The 15716-nt window shown below is 40.3% G+C and overlaps 1 long non-coding RNA gene across 4 annotated transcripts in view; it reads right to left on the reverse strand.

The window, feature by feature from the left end:
- Window positions 1-15716, reverse strand: part of LOC144300655 (uncharacterized) — a 123758-nt gene that overhangs the window by 52130 nt on the left and 55912 nt on the right. For 3 of the 4 annotated variants that reach the window (XR_013367421.1, XR_013367419.1, XR_013367420.1), the window contains exon 3: window positions 14797-14916. This is a non-coding gene — a long non-coding RNA (uncharacterized LOC144300655). Of the gene's footprint in view, window positions 1-11713; window positions 13265-14796; window positions 14917-15716 lie in introns of those variants that run through there. The other variant, XR_013367422.1, reaches the window with a different exon arrangement.

A 15716-nucleotide genomic window follows, 5' to 3' on the forward strand; every position in this document is an offset into this window, starting at 1 on the left:
ACCACCTATCCTGGCAGTCCTGATGAATATCTGATACTTTACAATCCTTATACAATTTGTCTCTGTGAAGATGTGATGCATATACCACTGCAGTTGAAAATGTAATATGCAGGGTAGTGTGCGCTATAGCACAGACAGATAGCTCTTCAGTAAGAAAGAACCAATTATGAGTGAGTCTATGCCATCCACTATGATACCCAAGTTTGCTGCAGAATTTTCCATAGTCCTGAAGGCGGCCAGATGGGGAAGCCAGTTACCTTCTGTGTAAGTGGTGTTATTGATGGAAGTGGGGGGTTCAGGATCCCCCAATAAAGAAGGTCAAAGACTAGAGGGTTTAAGATATGTGTCCAATAGATGTGACTTCCCATGGAGATAGGGAAGAAGTCAAGGAATCCCCATTACATGAATAGCACGGATACCTTGGGAGCTTTGGAGTTAATGGTTATGTGTGAAAAATGAAAAGGAGTAAATTTTCAAGGGTCATAGGTGTTCCCCTGATTTCTAAGGTTTTTTCTGTTTGTGTGGTGAGTGTTTTCAGGTCACCCCATGTTGGCTCAAAGGCAGTAAATCATGGAGGTAAGGGATTGCATCCTCCTTTTCTTTGTCATCATCCTGGGGGGCAACTGGGCTGCAAGCTGCTAAAGTTCTGGAACTGGGTTTGATCCCTGTAGATGTCAGCCCATGGTAGGGTCATACAGCTTTTGCCAGGATCCAAAGGGATCCTGAAGGAGACAGCACAGAAGCATACCCTCTTCCCTATGTTAACAATGATACTGGCCCCTGCCATTGAAGTCCTTGAAGGACATGCAGATAGAGGACTAGAGGCCTGGGCCTTTTTTGTGCCAGAATAAAATATCATTCTATGCCTGTAAGACCTGATGCATGGCAATTTTTAAAATTTAGAGTAAATAGGGCTTTGTAAAGTTGTTCCTGAGGGGAGGTATATCTCTCCATATTTCCCCCTTTTTGTTTATGTAGTTGTGTTTTTATAAGGCTGTTGGCCCATTCAACAATGGCTTGTCCAGTTAGGTTATATGAGATGCCAGTTACGTGTTTAATGTTTTATGTTTTGAAAAAGATTGCAAGGCCCTTGGAGGTATAAGCAGGACCATTGTCAGTTTTAATCTGTTCAGGAAGGCCCATGGTGGTTATTGCAGTTAGTGTGTATTTAACATATTTATTTGCTTCTCCTGATTGGGCTGTCACATGGAGTAGGCCAGAGAAAGTATCAATAGTGACATGGAGGTATTTAAGGCATCCAAGGGGCTCATAATGGGTGACATCCATTTTCCAGATCTCATTTTATGTTAATCCTTGTGGATTAACCCCTCCTTCGGGAGCAATCTTGGAGTATGGTTAACAGTTAAGACTGGTTTTAATGATTTCTTAAGCCTGCCATAAAGGTGTTTAATAGGTTAAGGCCAAAGCTTTGGTAGCTTTGTGGGAAAACTGATGAGAAGAAAGTGCTTTTTGTATGGTTGTAGAAAACATTTTTATTTGTTAGCTTTTTTATTACCTTCTACCAAAGACCAGGCAGCCCAGAACAAGGTCTGATATGGGTGATATAGACTAACTTTGTCCTGGTCTGTATCAGATGTTGGAGGTGCTTAGACATATTAAAAATTATTTCATTATTACTATTATGAGTAAGGGCTATTTTAATGACCTAAACAGTACTCACTACATAAGAAGAGTCAGCAACAATATATAAAGGGTGGTCATGAAAATGTTGAAGTGCTGCAGTGACAGCACCCAGCTTTACCCGCTGAGTGGAGCTGTGGGGTATAGTTAAAAAAAAAAAAAAAAAGTCTCTAAGTACTTTGTTTAAGCTGTGTGATTGAGCCCTTACCAATTTTTCCTATCATTGGCAAAGAGTGTTAAGACATCAGGAAAAGGAGTGGCAGATAGGACAGTAAAAGGGGCAAGAAGGAGTTGAAAGCCTAGCAAGATTTTGTCTCATGGAAAAGAAAAATTAATGTTTCCATAATAATCAGCTAATGCTATTTGAATGATTTTGGATTGGTCAAGAGCCACCTAAAAATTTGTCATATTGAGTCCTGGAACAATTATATCTGGGTCTCACCCAGTAAGTGTTTGACATTGGTGCCGGCCCCGTTTAATTAAGTAAACCAATTGTTAAAATTGAGTACATAATTTCTTTTTGGGGTGATGAACTTGAAATATCCATTCTAAGCACCCTGATATGAGGGAGAAGTTGACAGAGGAGGCCTATGACACTATGAGGTGTGTTTAAGATTATTAAATGTATCAGACTACCAAGGATGACTTGTTCTAAGTGACAAATATTGAGCCATTTAGATATTTGTTTTAATTTTTGCTTTGTTTGTGGGAAGAAAATTCAAGGAGAAAAGAAGTTGGGGTCCCCTGTTAGGGTGTCAAAGAAATACTATAGGCTATAAGTGGGACTGCCCATGGAGGGCCAAAGCCGATTAATACTCCCTAGCAATTTTTGAAGGTTGTTGAGGGTCATAGTCTCCTTAATTGCAATAGTGACCCCCTGTGGTAGGATGTGTTTTTGAGTAATAATATAGCCCAAATATTTCGTGGCTTTATCTTTTGTACCTTTAGGGGTGAAATAGGTAGGGGTAAACCTACCCTGTTGGTATGATCTGCCGAATGGGCATATATTTTAGCCAAGGTGACGGCATCTGGATGTATCAAGAGAATATCATCCATAAAGTGACATATCAGAGCTTCAGGGAATGTAGTATGGGTAGACCGTAGAGTATGGTCCAGTAAATCCTGACAAATACTGGAGCTGTTGACCATTCCTTGGGGAAGGACCTTCCATGGGTGTCTTTTTAGTGGGGCTTCTGAATTAATTCAGGCAAAGAGTAAAGCAAAATTCTTCCTATCATCCTGTTGTAGAGGAATAGTGAAGAAACAAATTTTAAATCAATTATGATGAGGTGATAACCTTTTGAATTGATGCTGGGTTTGGAAGACCTGGCTGTAGTGGTCCCATAGGGGCTACATGGGTATTTTTTTGGCAGGGATCATGGAGGAGCCTTCATGTTCCTGATATTTTAGGGATACAAAAAATGAGTGTGTTTCAGGGACTATGTAAGGGCTCTAAGTGGCCTGTTTCTAGTTGCTCTTGAACTAAGAGTGCCACTTGTTGCAATTTCTCCCCTTTTAAAGGCCATTTTATAGGCCAATTGTAGTACTAGATCCTTAGTTTTTGGGGATTATCAACTCGCCTTACAACAGCATTTTGAGCCTATTAATAAAGTCAATGAAAGGTTCTGTGAGTTTTTGCTTGATTGTGGCAAGGGACCCAGTAGGTACATTGACTTTAGGGATCTTATTCTGTGCTCTCATGGCTGTCTGAGATGTCTGACAAAAACTTGCCTCTGTAATTGGGCCTGGACATAAGGGTCAGCATAAGAGCCAGACCCAGTGATCATATCAAACCCTACAGAAGTTGTATTCCCCAGATTTTTCAAAGAGATACATCATTAATGATTCTTCTAACCAAACAATAAATTGGGCTATGGTTAAAACTGTCTTAACTAAAGTCTTCCAATCCCAGGTGGTCATTTTATAACCATGCCCAATGGTTTCAATCATCCCCTTAGTAAATGAGCTCTGAATCCCATTATCAGCTATGCTCTTCCTAAATTATTTAAAGACTGGAAAGGGTAGACTTTCATGTCTGGGACCTTGATTTCCTCCCCTTATTAAAGGGGAGATTTGCAATATTTTATCTTCTGTTTGTCATCCTTCCCGAAAGCTAGAAGGGGAGCGGGTGGTGAGACCTAAGAGTCTTTGCTTAAACATAAGACATGGTTACAAGATGATGATTCAGGAGTGAAAGAAAGAAGCAGTGGAAAGAAGGGGTCACTGAAGGGGGAGGAGAAGGCAGTGGTAGCAACAAAGTTGGTGTCTCGGACTTAATACAGGAGTTTTTACCTAGTCCCTGGATGAGCCACAAGTCTTTTCTACATAGATGCCAAACCACGAGATGTGAAACTTTCACAGGTCTTATAGCTTGGTGTACCCAATGGCCGATCTTCTCCCAGTCCTCTAAATTCAAGCTTCCCTCTTTAGGGTACCAGGGGCATTGCGGTCTAAAAACTACAAATAACTAGTAACTTAGTTATCTGTTTACCTGAGACTTTACATTCTGCTGCCTTTAGGAGACTAAGCAATTGCAATTTGTGTTGTTTTCCCTCACAAGAAAGACAGCCACCCATGCCAGTGGAGGAAAGAGACATAGCTTTCAAAGAAAAGGAAATGCAGAGAAAAATAAGCCAAGAAGAAAAAAAGCCTTTAGGTGAACTGCCTAAAATGACCTTGCTATAGGCATACCAGGCTATTCCAAGGCTGCTATGTTCCTTACCAGAATGAAATTTGGGTATCCTTCTCCTTTACCAGGCTTGGAAGTCAGTCTTCTCACTCCATCATGTCTGAGTCACCACTTGCCACATGGTGCGTAGACGAAATGATTATTCAGAGTTCAATATCTTGGAACAAAGAGAGACCCAACACGGCTATACTGCCCGACACCACCAAGAAGTGTAGCCAGGGAGGTGAAGCCTCGAATCTAAGTTGGCTCTTGGCTTTATTATCATAGAATGTAAAATATGTGGAAACCAGGAAGGAAAAACTATTCAAGAAACCAGGTAAGTGAGGGGCAGCAGGGAACTGCATGGGTGACTATCTGTATGGGTCTCAGAGAAGCATTAACTACTGGGCTGTGGGGGAAAGGAAAACTAACCTTCGCAGGCCTGGCTATCTATCCACCATCATTGCTGCTTCCAGCATGTACTGTTTTCAGTAGGGACCAATGACACGAATAATTGGGTTTTACCACATCCATAAAGCTGTTGCCATTTATGTGTCCCTGTTCTTATTGTTTCACTTACCCAGTGAGGTCTTGCTCTCTCACATTTTACCACCCTTTTGGAGTTATCCTGATGACCAAATGACAAAATATTAGTGAATTTGGGTTGCCCCTGCCCCGCCCCCCATGCAGACTGAGACAAAGATTCAAACACAAACCTTTATTTGGAAGGTTCTGGAAACACTGCAAGGGAAGGGGAAAAGTAATACCAGGAAGGGAAGAAGTAACACCAGAAAGGGAAGGCAGCAAATAACTTCCGTGTAGGTCACTGGAGTTTGATCCTTCAAGGAAATTGTGGGCGAAAGTACAAAACCTATGTCTCAGAGTTAAACTACCCAGGATGCAAGGAAGCTAAGTTGTCAGTTGAGGAATGTTTCCCACTACTAATTTCCCAGCAATTCTGGCCTGCACTAGACCTGGGCAGAGCCCCTGTGTGCAGCTTCTGGGCAATGAAATGGGAAGTGCTGAGGAATATGAACAGAGCACTAAGAATGTGCTCATAAACTTTTCAAAATAAAACAAACCATGACTGTTATTCCTTAAGACTCTCAGCATTTGAGTTACAGGCACCTTCTCACCCTATATTCTGCAACCCTTGTTTCTGTTGGTTCTTCAACACCCTCCTAGCAAATGTCACAGCTGCCTCATCTCCAAAAATCTTTATCTCAACTCCATTTCACCAACCCATAAATATCTGGCAACACCTGTCACTTAAACTTCCTCCCCCTCCAAGATCAGTAGATCTGATATTTTCTTCTTTGTTTAAAGTCATGTATCCTTTAGCCTTTTCTGTTCCCTCACGCCTTATGGACTTTATTCATCTTCTTCTTGATCACCAGTGCTTCAGTCCTTCTTTCATATGCCCATTAGGATACTCAGTTCCATCTGCTTCCTATTTACCAGATGATCATTTGTTCAGTCTATGTTCCAGATGGCAACACAGAATCCCACAGTCTAGTGATCTAACAATTCACATCTTCAGCTTCTTCTTGCATGTTCTAAACATCTTGCAATATTATGTTCAATATCATGCACCAAGAACATTGCTCAAGGCCTCCCTCATGTCAGCATTAAGAGATCTGACAAATACCAAAAGACACAGAGAGAGAAGCATTGCTATATGTCATAGTGAGCAGAACTACTTAAACTCTTCATGGGTGGTATGTGAAAGTAGCACTTCAAGATCAAATAATTTTAGGAAATTATTGGTTAAATAAAATTGAGAGGCTTATCATTTAATTTCTCAAGTCCATTAAATATGTTCATAAGCATTATGAATATTTAAGAAGACATAGCTGGCAAAGTTTTCTAAATTTACTTGACCCTAAGGGTTTTATAAAACAAACTTTGAGACAGACTGATTTATTATGATAACCAATTATTCATGTTACAACCTTCTAGGAAAAGGTGCATGATATCTGGCTATTGCATGTGGTTTGGAACAGGGACTTTGGAACACAGCTATCCCCTAAAATATATACTCAAATATATACTTTATTTTGACTGATCTCTTTTTCAGCTCTGTTCATAGAGAATAGAAATTTTGCTCCACTTTAAGTAAAGTGTAAATCTTTTTCTTAAAGGGAGACTGCTTGGGCAGCCCAAGTGGCTCAGCGGGTTAGCGCCGCCTTCAGCCCAGGGCGTGATCCTGGAGACTGGGGATAGATTCCCACGTCAGGCTCCCTGGAGGGAGCCTGCTTCTCCCTCTGCTTGTGTCTCTGCCTCTCTCTTTGTCTCTCTCTGTGTCTCTCATGAATAAATAAATAAAATCTTTAAAAAAGGGGGGGGGATACTGTTCTAGTAACTTTTACATTAGGATGATTCAATGACATTGGTAATTTTCATTTCCAGGAAATTTTATGTCTGTTCCTTAGGGACATTCTGTATTGTGATTATTGCTCAGAGCATGGTCTTTCTCTTGGTAACCAAAATGCCTCACCAGTCTGTGATTAAAGCTAAGATCATATGTCCTCCAATGTCCAAAGTGCTTTCCCATTTCTAAGAATCCCACTTATGTCTCAACCCTACCACAAATATTATCAGTATTTGTCCATAAGTTGGTCCTCCAGGTAGCTTGCCTGCTGCCCACAGAGAGAGCAGAACTCAGATGCTCCCCTAAAGGTAGACTGCAACTACAATCATCAGTGCACCTTTCTAAAGATCCTGCTTGTCCGCAGTGCCACCAGTTGGCCGTCTGCTTTGCCAATGCTAAAGCCCTCGGAGTTCTGGAGAGATGTGACTGATAGGCTAACTGTTCCTATTGACCTGCAGGGGCTTACCCACCATTGCTGTCTTGACCTGCAGAGGCTTACCCACCATTGCTGGCTGTGGCTACTTTCCAACTACCTGGCAGTTCACAGAACTGAGATTCTATCTGAGCTACCAGCTTTGCAAATGCAGTTTGTGGCCAATTCAACCACATTTGAGGTGGTCTGAAAAATACAGTGGAAGACACCTTCTAAATCCCCTTCATCTAGAGGAAGGGCTATGCATTCACTTTCCTCTGAAGAGTAGTTTGAGACCCAAAACAGGTCAGGTAGATGTTTCCAACTCTGGAGAAGCTCCCTGACCTTAAAAGCAGATCTCATAAGCTATACCACTTGAAGCCCTGGATCCCAAACTCAAATGAAGATGTGATAATTCTACACTTAAAACTATCATTCAGAAGAAACAAAAAAAAATCATTCAGTAATAGAATGGAATGGCAGGAACTAACTAGTTTATGTGAATCACAGGATAGTGTTGCACATAACAAGCTCCCATTCACCTTCCTTTTAATACTGATAATATGAATATATCAAAATCTCTCAAAAGAGAGCAGAAAGTTTTCTCCGAACAGCACTCAGGAAGAATTGCAGGACTTCCTCTCTCCATGGGCCTGTGGAACATTAAGGTTGGTACACAAAGTATATAGATTAAAGCTGTGGTTTCTGCTATAAAATACCCTCATAATAAAGAGGAGATAAAGACCACCACAATGATCAATAGAGCAAACATTGATTTTTTTTATACAGTCACCTAGTAAAGGGAGACACATCAATCCCTCAGGGGAAGAAGTCAGTGTGGAAGTGAAGGCGAGAACGAGAGTTACATTTAATATCAGCAATGGGTGGGTCATTGTATCTACACAAAATAAGGACCAAAGCTGCTCCCCGGATCAGATGAGTCCATGTGTCCATGCACTGTTGCTTAAACCAATTCCAGCTGTTCACTGGTCAGGAGAGTCTTCATTTGGCTGGTGTTTGACAGAGGGGTGTCACAAGATTCCCACTGCTTCCTCATCTCCAGCTGGTACTGAGACCTGCTCTGTACCCTATGCCACTCTAGGCATTTGGGTCCCACTGACGGAGAGAGCATTAGCAAAATAGTGATCAACTCATACAGCTACATCTTTAGAATAGTGAACCTCATGGGGCTTTTTCTTATAATGTCCCTGGAAGTATGTCAAGTTCATAAATCCAAAACAATTCAGATAAAGCAATTCCATGAAGGACCCAAGCCATGAAGCCCAGGCATGCAGCTTATGATCATCTGTCTTTACAAGAATTAGAGTAGAAGGAGGAAGAAATTCTACCAAGGCAAGGAAGGATAATGGCAAGAAAAGGAGAGAAGGACCCTTTAGGCATGAGGAACAGCATGACCACCTGAAAGTGCATGATGCATCCATGGGGCACCATGAGCTTTCCCTGAGACCCTGTCAAGTCCTCCACGCCCTTAACAGCCAGAAAGCCTAAAATTCCCTCCATAGGAAACAGTGAAGTATTGCTTAAAATGGGTATTTCAGAAGCTACATAATTTTTAAAATATATTCCAGTGAATGTGTAAGACTATTAAAATATAGTCTTTACTAACATTTCCTCTCTCTTTATATGACATAGTTCTTGCAGTGGCTGTAAACAGCTACAACTTTCATGAAATATGATTTCTTTGTGTATTATGAAGGGCCTGTGGTAGGCTAGTTGGCTCTTCTCTCAAACCTTAATTGCACACTAGCCACTCAAGGATCTTGTCAAAATGCAGATTCTGATCCAGTAGCCTGGGGAGGAATGTGAGATATAGTATTTTTCACAACTCTCAGGTGATGCCCATGCATTTGATTCAAGGACCACACTTTGATTAACAAGATTTCAAGTCTTAAATTTTGATCACCTCGAATCAGACATGACACTGATTTATTTAAAACCTTAATTATGAGACAAGAATCGTTACTTTCTCAGACTTGCCTCTTTCTCTCTCTCGCTCTCAATTTAAAGTGATCTTAATAACAGTAATAATAAAGTAATTGTTTCTACCTAACCTGTAGTTGGCCTCTTATTCTAAAAAAAAAAAAAAAAAAAAGAAAAAAAAAGATTCACAACAGTTGTGTTTTTGGTTTCAAAGGAGAAAAAAACACTTTATTGATATTACAAAAATCTAATAGAAATGCAAAGAAGAAAAGGGAAATCTACACATAGAAGAGGGAGATAGTAAGCAGTAAATAAGAATAAGACAGAGTTACATCAAATCAAATACAACACCCAACTTCATCAGCTGGGGAAGCCCCTTAGAGAGAGCCAGGCTGGAGTCCTGATTGAGAATCCTGGGCAGAACATCCTCCCCTCAGGTAAGACCTCCAACTGATCATCCCCATGAAGGGCCATATTTATAGTGCAAATGATGGAGTCTGAAGTTAAACATTTTTTGCCTACATGCAGTTTGGAGTGAGTGGCATTTCTATGTTATCATATCTTTACATCTTCAAGGAGCCTGGGCCTTACGGGCTTGCCTCCTCTTCCACATTCTAAATTTTTTTTTAAATTTTTATTTATTTGTGATAGTCACAGAGAGAGAGAGAGATAATGAGGCAGAGACACAGGCAGAGCGAGAAAAAGGCTCCATGCACCGGGAGCCCGACATGGGATTCGATCCTGGGTCTCCAGGATCACACCCTGGGCCAAAGGCAGGCGCCAAACCGCTGCGCCACCCAGGGATCCCATCTTCCACATTCTATTCATGGGGGGCCAGCCCAGCCCAGAGCTAGAGGGGAGGCAAGGCAAATTCTATAGCTCTCGGTCTCCAGACGAGAAGGGCCAGTTCTGACCTGGAGGCCAGCGATGTAACCTAACTGGGCTCCAGAGGTCACTTATGCAGCACAAGTCTTATTGACAACATTCTTTAGTCTGCCTGCATACGAGCAGGTCAGGGTGGTTAGTTACACACGACAAATCACAGAAACCTCCAAAGGCATTCAAATTGGCAAAGAAGAAGTCAAACTCTCCCTCTTCGCAGATGACATGATACTCTACATAGAAAACCCAAAACACTCTACCCCAAGATTGCTAGAACTCATACAGCAATTTGGTAGCGTGGCAGGATACAAAATCAGTGCCCAGAAATCAATGGCATTTCTATACACTAACAATGAGACTGAAGAAAGAGAAATTCAGGAGTCAATCCCATTTACAATAGCACCCAAAAGCATAAGATACCTAGGAATAAACCTAACCAAAGAGATAAAGGATCTATACCCTAAAAACTATAGAACACTTCTGAAAGAAATTGAAGAAGACACAAAGAGATGGAAAAATATTCCATGCTCATGGATTGGCAGAATTAACATTGTGAAAATGTCAATGTTACCCAGGGCAATTTACACGTTTAATCCAATCCCTATCAAAATACCATGGACTTTATTCAGAGAGTTAGAACAAATTATTTTAAGATTTGTGTGGAATCAGAAAAGACCCCGAATAGCCAGGGGAATTTTAAAAAAGAAAACCAGAGCTGGGGGCATCACAATGCCAGATTTCAGGTTGTACTACAAAGCTGTGGTCATCAAGACAGTGTGGTACTGGCACAAAAACAGACACATAGATCAATGGAACAGAATAGAGAACCCAGAAGTGGACCCTGAACTTTATGGTCAACTAATATTCGATAAAGGAGGAAAGACTATCCATTGGAAGAAAGACAGTCTCTTCAATAAATGGTGCTGGGAAAATTGGACATCCACATGCAGAAGAATAAAACTAGACCACTCCCTTGCACCATACACAAAGATGAACTCAAAATGGATGAAAGATCTAAATGTGAGACAGGATTCCATCAAAATCCTAGAGGAGAACACAGGCAACACCCTTTTTGAACTCAGCCACAGTAACTTCTTGCAAGATACATCCACGAAGGCAAAAGAAACAAAAGCAAAAATGAACTATTGGGACTTCATCAAGATAAGAAGCTTTTGCACAGCAAAGGATACAGTCAACAAAACTAAAAGACAACCTACAGAATGGGAGATGATATTTGCAAATGACATATCAGATAAAGGGCTAGTTTCCAAGATCTATAAAGAACTTATTAAACTCAACACCAAAGAAACAAACAATCCAATCATGAAATGGGCAAAGACATGAAGAGAAATCTCACAGAGGAAGACATAGACATGGCCAACCTTCACATGAGAAAATGCTCTGCATCACTTGCCATCAGGGAAATACAAATCAAAACCACAATGAGATACCACCTCACACCAGTGAGAATGGGGCAAATTAACAAGGCAGGAAACAACAAATGTTGGAGAGGATGCGGAGAAAAGGGAACCCTCTTACACTGTTGGTGGGAATGTGAACTGGTGCAGCCACTCTGGAAAACTGTGTGGAGATTCCTCAAAGAGTTAAAAATAGACCTGCCCTACGACCCAGCAATTGCACTGCTGGGGATTTACCCCAAAGATTCAGATGCAATGAAACGCCAGGACACCTGCACCCCGATGTTTCTAGCAGCAATGTCCACGATAGCCAAAGTGTGGAAGGAGCCTCGGTGTCCATCGAAAGATGAATGGATAAAGAAGATGTGGTCTATGTATACAATGGAATATTCCTCAGCCATTAGAAACGACAAATACCCACCATTTGCTTCAACGTGGATGGAACTGGAGGGTATTCTGCTGAGTGAAGTAAGTCAATCGGAGAAGGACAAACATTATATGGTCTCATTCATTTGGGGAATATAAATAATAGTGAAAGGGAATATAAGGGAAGGGAGAAGAAATGAGTAGGAAATATCAGAAAGGGAGACATAAAGACTCCTAACTCTGGGAAACGAACTAGGGGTGGTGGAAAGGGAGGAGGGCAGGAGGTGGGGGTGAATGGGTGATGGGCACTGAGGGGGGCACTTGTCGGGATGAGCACTGGGTGTTATTCTGTATGTTGGTAAATTGAACACCAATAAAAAATAAATTTATTAAAAAAAAAGAAACCTCCAACCACACAATATGCCTTTGTAGATATACCTTTGTAGATGACCAATATATAGAAACTAAAGCCACACTAAGAAACATTTCTGGAGCTTTAGGCCAACTGATGTTTCTTCAATATTAAAGCATATTAGAATCATCTGGGGAGCTTGTTCAAATCCAGATTCCTGGGTCTCACCCCCAAAAGTTTGGATTCAGCAGGTCTGGAGTAAAACCTGAGAACGTGCACTTCTACTAAGATGATGCCACTATCTACGGTCTTCTTTCTGGGTATCAACGAGATAGGCTCATTCATCAAAGGACAGGCTCAAAGCAAATTTCATTGTTTAACTCAACATTGAAAATGGGATAACAATAAATTGTCTCTAAGTCAGAGGAAAGGAGTAAACGAAGTGATTTTTTTCCACTTTATTAGGAAAATTAACAAATAAAATTTTAAGTGTAATAATTCCCAGAAAAATAAATTCTTATATGACTTTGGAGTTTCAGAGATGATGGTAAAGACTCAAAATCCTGAAGCCTGAAATTTTCCATGTTGGGCAACTGCTCCAGGTCAGTTTTCCTGGTGCAAAGAACTAGGAATGGAGAAACAGGAAAGGAGGCTGAGGAAGGACAGACACAACCTGAGGCGATTGTCCCATGCCTGGGAGATCAGGTTTATTCTGGATTCTAAGACCTGCTAAAGGTGTCATGATCTGATGGATTTTAGAAAGTTATTTTGAGGTTGAAGTATGGAATGTTTAAGACAAATATGAAACTAAAAACCAGACATATTCTGAATACGACAAAAATCAGTTCTTCCCTTTTTTTTTCAAGTAAACTCCACACCAAGCTTGGAGCCCCCCAAGGGGCTTGAACTCACAACCCTGAGATCAAGGCCTGAGCTGAGATCAAGAATGGGATATTTAACTGACTGAGCCACCCAGGTGCCCCTAAAATCAGTTATTTTCAATATCCACGAGGTGTGGGAGGACACAATGTTTTATGAAAAGTCTTAGCTAGTTTATTCACCTTCAGTACATATCAGAGCACAAAAGTCTTTCAGTGGTTGCTTTTGGAAAGGAGAATTCCTGTAGAAGTCTAAAGGCTCACAGATACCTCCAACGCATTTTCCAAATAATGAAATCTGATTGTAGCTCAAAGGCACTGAAGTCAATCTACAACTAAATCAAGAAAACAGGTTTGATGATGGTAATAATGTTCAGTGACCATTGGTGATACATAAACTTACAGTGTTAATATAAACTTCAAACACAAAATTCCAGAATTTTTAATTAACTAAAAATCTGTTTACATTAAGTGGTGATTTAGAGAACCAATCATGTGTCTTTTAGGGTAAACACTTTATAACAGCATTTTTAAATACATATACACCACTAATCATGTGCTAAAAATGTTCTGCCCAAGGATAAGAGAGGTGAGATAGGTAAATGTGCAATTTGTTGTAATTTTTTTGTCCAAATTGGCACACTTTTTGAAAGTGAGGTGGGATATGTATTAATAATTATGCCAGGATACATGGTTTCCTGACTTTAGGTATAATGTGACTGGTGAATTTCAAAACATTTGTAATCTTTGTGTGAATAAACATGGCCTTAGGGTGGTGTTAGTCCAATTTAAAAGTCTCATACAAAAGCATTCCATGATAAATAATCTCATAACAGACACCCTCTGAAATTTCCAACTGGGAAGTAAATACGAGTAATCCTTTTTCCTGTAGTTGGGTGGTTTCACACATTCATATCAAAGCTATAGTTCCTATTGGTTTGAGGCTCTTTGATGAGAAAACTTTCTAAAATAAAACACAAATACAACTTCTCTTTAATTTCTATTCTAGGTTTGACCTTTACCAATAGCATTTAGTTTCTTTTGCCTTTTGACAGTAGCTTGGAAAGTATTAAAGGTCTGTGCAACTATGTTTTAATAATCTCTGCTATTCCTATTGTGTTATTCAAAAATGCTAACTTTATAGGTCAAATTTATTTGTATTTTCTGTTCTCCTTCTTTGACAATATAGCTAAATTCTTCCTAACTTTATTTTATTTTTTTAAAGATTTTATTTCTTTATGAGAGACACAGAGAGAGAGAGGCAGAGACACAGGCAGAGGGAGAAGCAGGCTCTATGCAGGGAGCCTGACGTAGGACTCGATCCCAGGTCACCAGGATCTCGCCCTGGGCTGAAGGCGGCGCTAAACCGCTGAGCCACCTGGACTGCCCTCTTCCTAATTTTAAAATAAAATATGGGTAAGCTTAGCTTCATAGCATACACACACACACACACACATTTTTGCATGTATTTATTGTTTTATGCAAAATCACTAAGCTCTACGTGCTAGCGTGCCACAGCTTTCTTAAAAACATTACTATCTCTTTTTTTTTTTTGGAGACACTAAACCTTTATTTATTTATTTTTTGTATATTTTTTTATTGGAGTTTGATTTGCCAACACATAGTATAATACCCAGTGCTCATCCCATCAAATGCCCCCCCTCAGTGCCCATCACCCAGTCACCCCATCCCCCCACTTACCTCCCCTTCTACTACCCCTTGTTTGTTTCCCAGAGTTAGGAGTCTCTCACGTTCTGTCACCCTCTCTGATATTCCTATCTCATTTGTACCCATGTGATTTTAACTTATGGAAGTGACTGTCACCATGAAGATGTCAATGCCATTGAAAGAAGAATTTATTACCTACATTTCCCAACAGAAGGGGGTGTGCTGATGCCACACAGGGCCACAGGCGCAGCACCAGGTTCTGGTCAGGAGTAGAAGTGGAGGGAGGAGAAAGCCTAGGCCAGATCCTTTATTGGGATTTCTGCAGGAAAGGCAAGACAGAACAGAGTGAACAGTTTAGGATTGTCTCATTTGGATAATTCTGGCAGGTTTTGGACTATGAGGTGGTCTCCAGTAGTCTGGTACCTGGAGCTGGAAAGATTTAGATAAAATATTGGCTTTGGGAAGTGGTCAGGAGTATAGACTGGGGATAGATGTTTGCATATGAAAAGCACACTCTATGGGTGTCTTTTGTTGTCTCTAAGAAATGGTTAGCTCCAAGATGGGCTATCCCAGCAGTTCCTACAAGATTTTTATGATGTCAGAATATCATAACATACAAAAAACTTTTAAAACATGATTATTATAATTTCATATTAACCCTAATGAGTTTATAGATTTAGTGGAACAAGAAAAAGAATAGTTGATATACAAATATTTGCCAAATACTGAAAAGGGCTACACAAAAGGCAAAGATTATAAAGATACTCTTTCTACTATTTTCCCCATTTCTGAGCTGAGTTCACATGACTGAATTGACAGTTGAACTAATTTAAGTGTGATTATCTTCCCCAATGGTCTTTATACAATCAATATGATCTACTGTGTTTTCAAAGTAATTCTATAACTGAACTCAAGGGGTTCACTTCTTGGAGTGCATTGAATTGAACATACCCCCAAGGAAATGTTAAAAGCAACAAATTTCTTATTGCTTGTTATAAGTAAAGAGACAGTGAGATAGCTCTCAAAGTGCTGTCTCCTGTGGGGTTAGTAAAAACAAAAAACAAAAAACAAAACAAAAAAAAAAAACTTTTATTCAGTGGTGTATATGAGGATGGAGAT

Source organism: Canis aureus, chromosome 28, assembly GCF_053574225.1.
Source record: "Canis aureus isolate CA01 chromosome 28, VMU_Caureus_v.1.0, whole genome shotgun sequence".
NCBI classification, from domain to species: domain Eukaryota; kingdom Metazoa; phylum Chordata; class Mammalia; order Carnivora; family Canidae; genus Canis; species Canis aureus.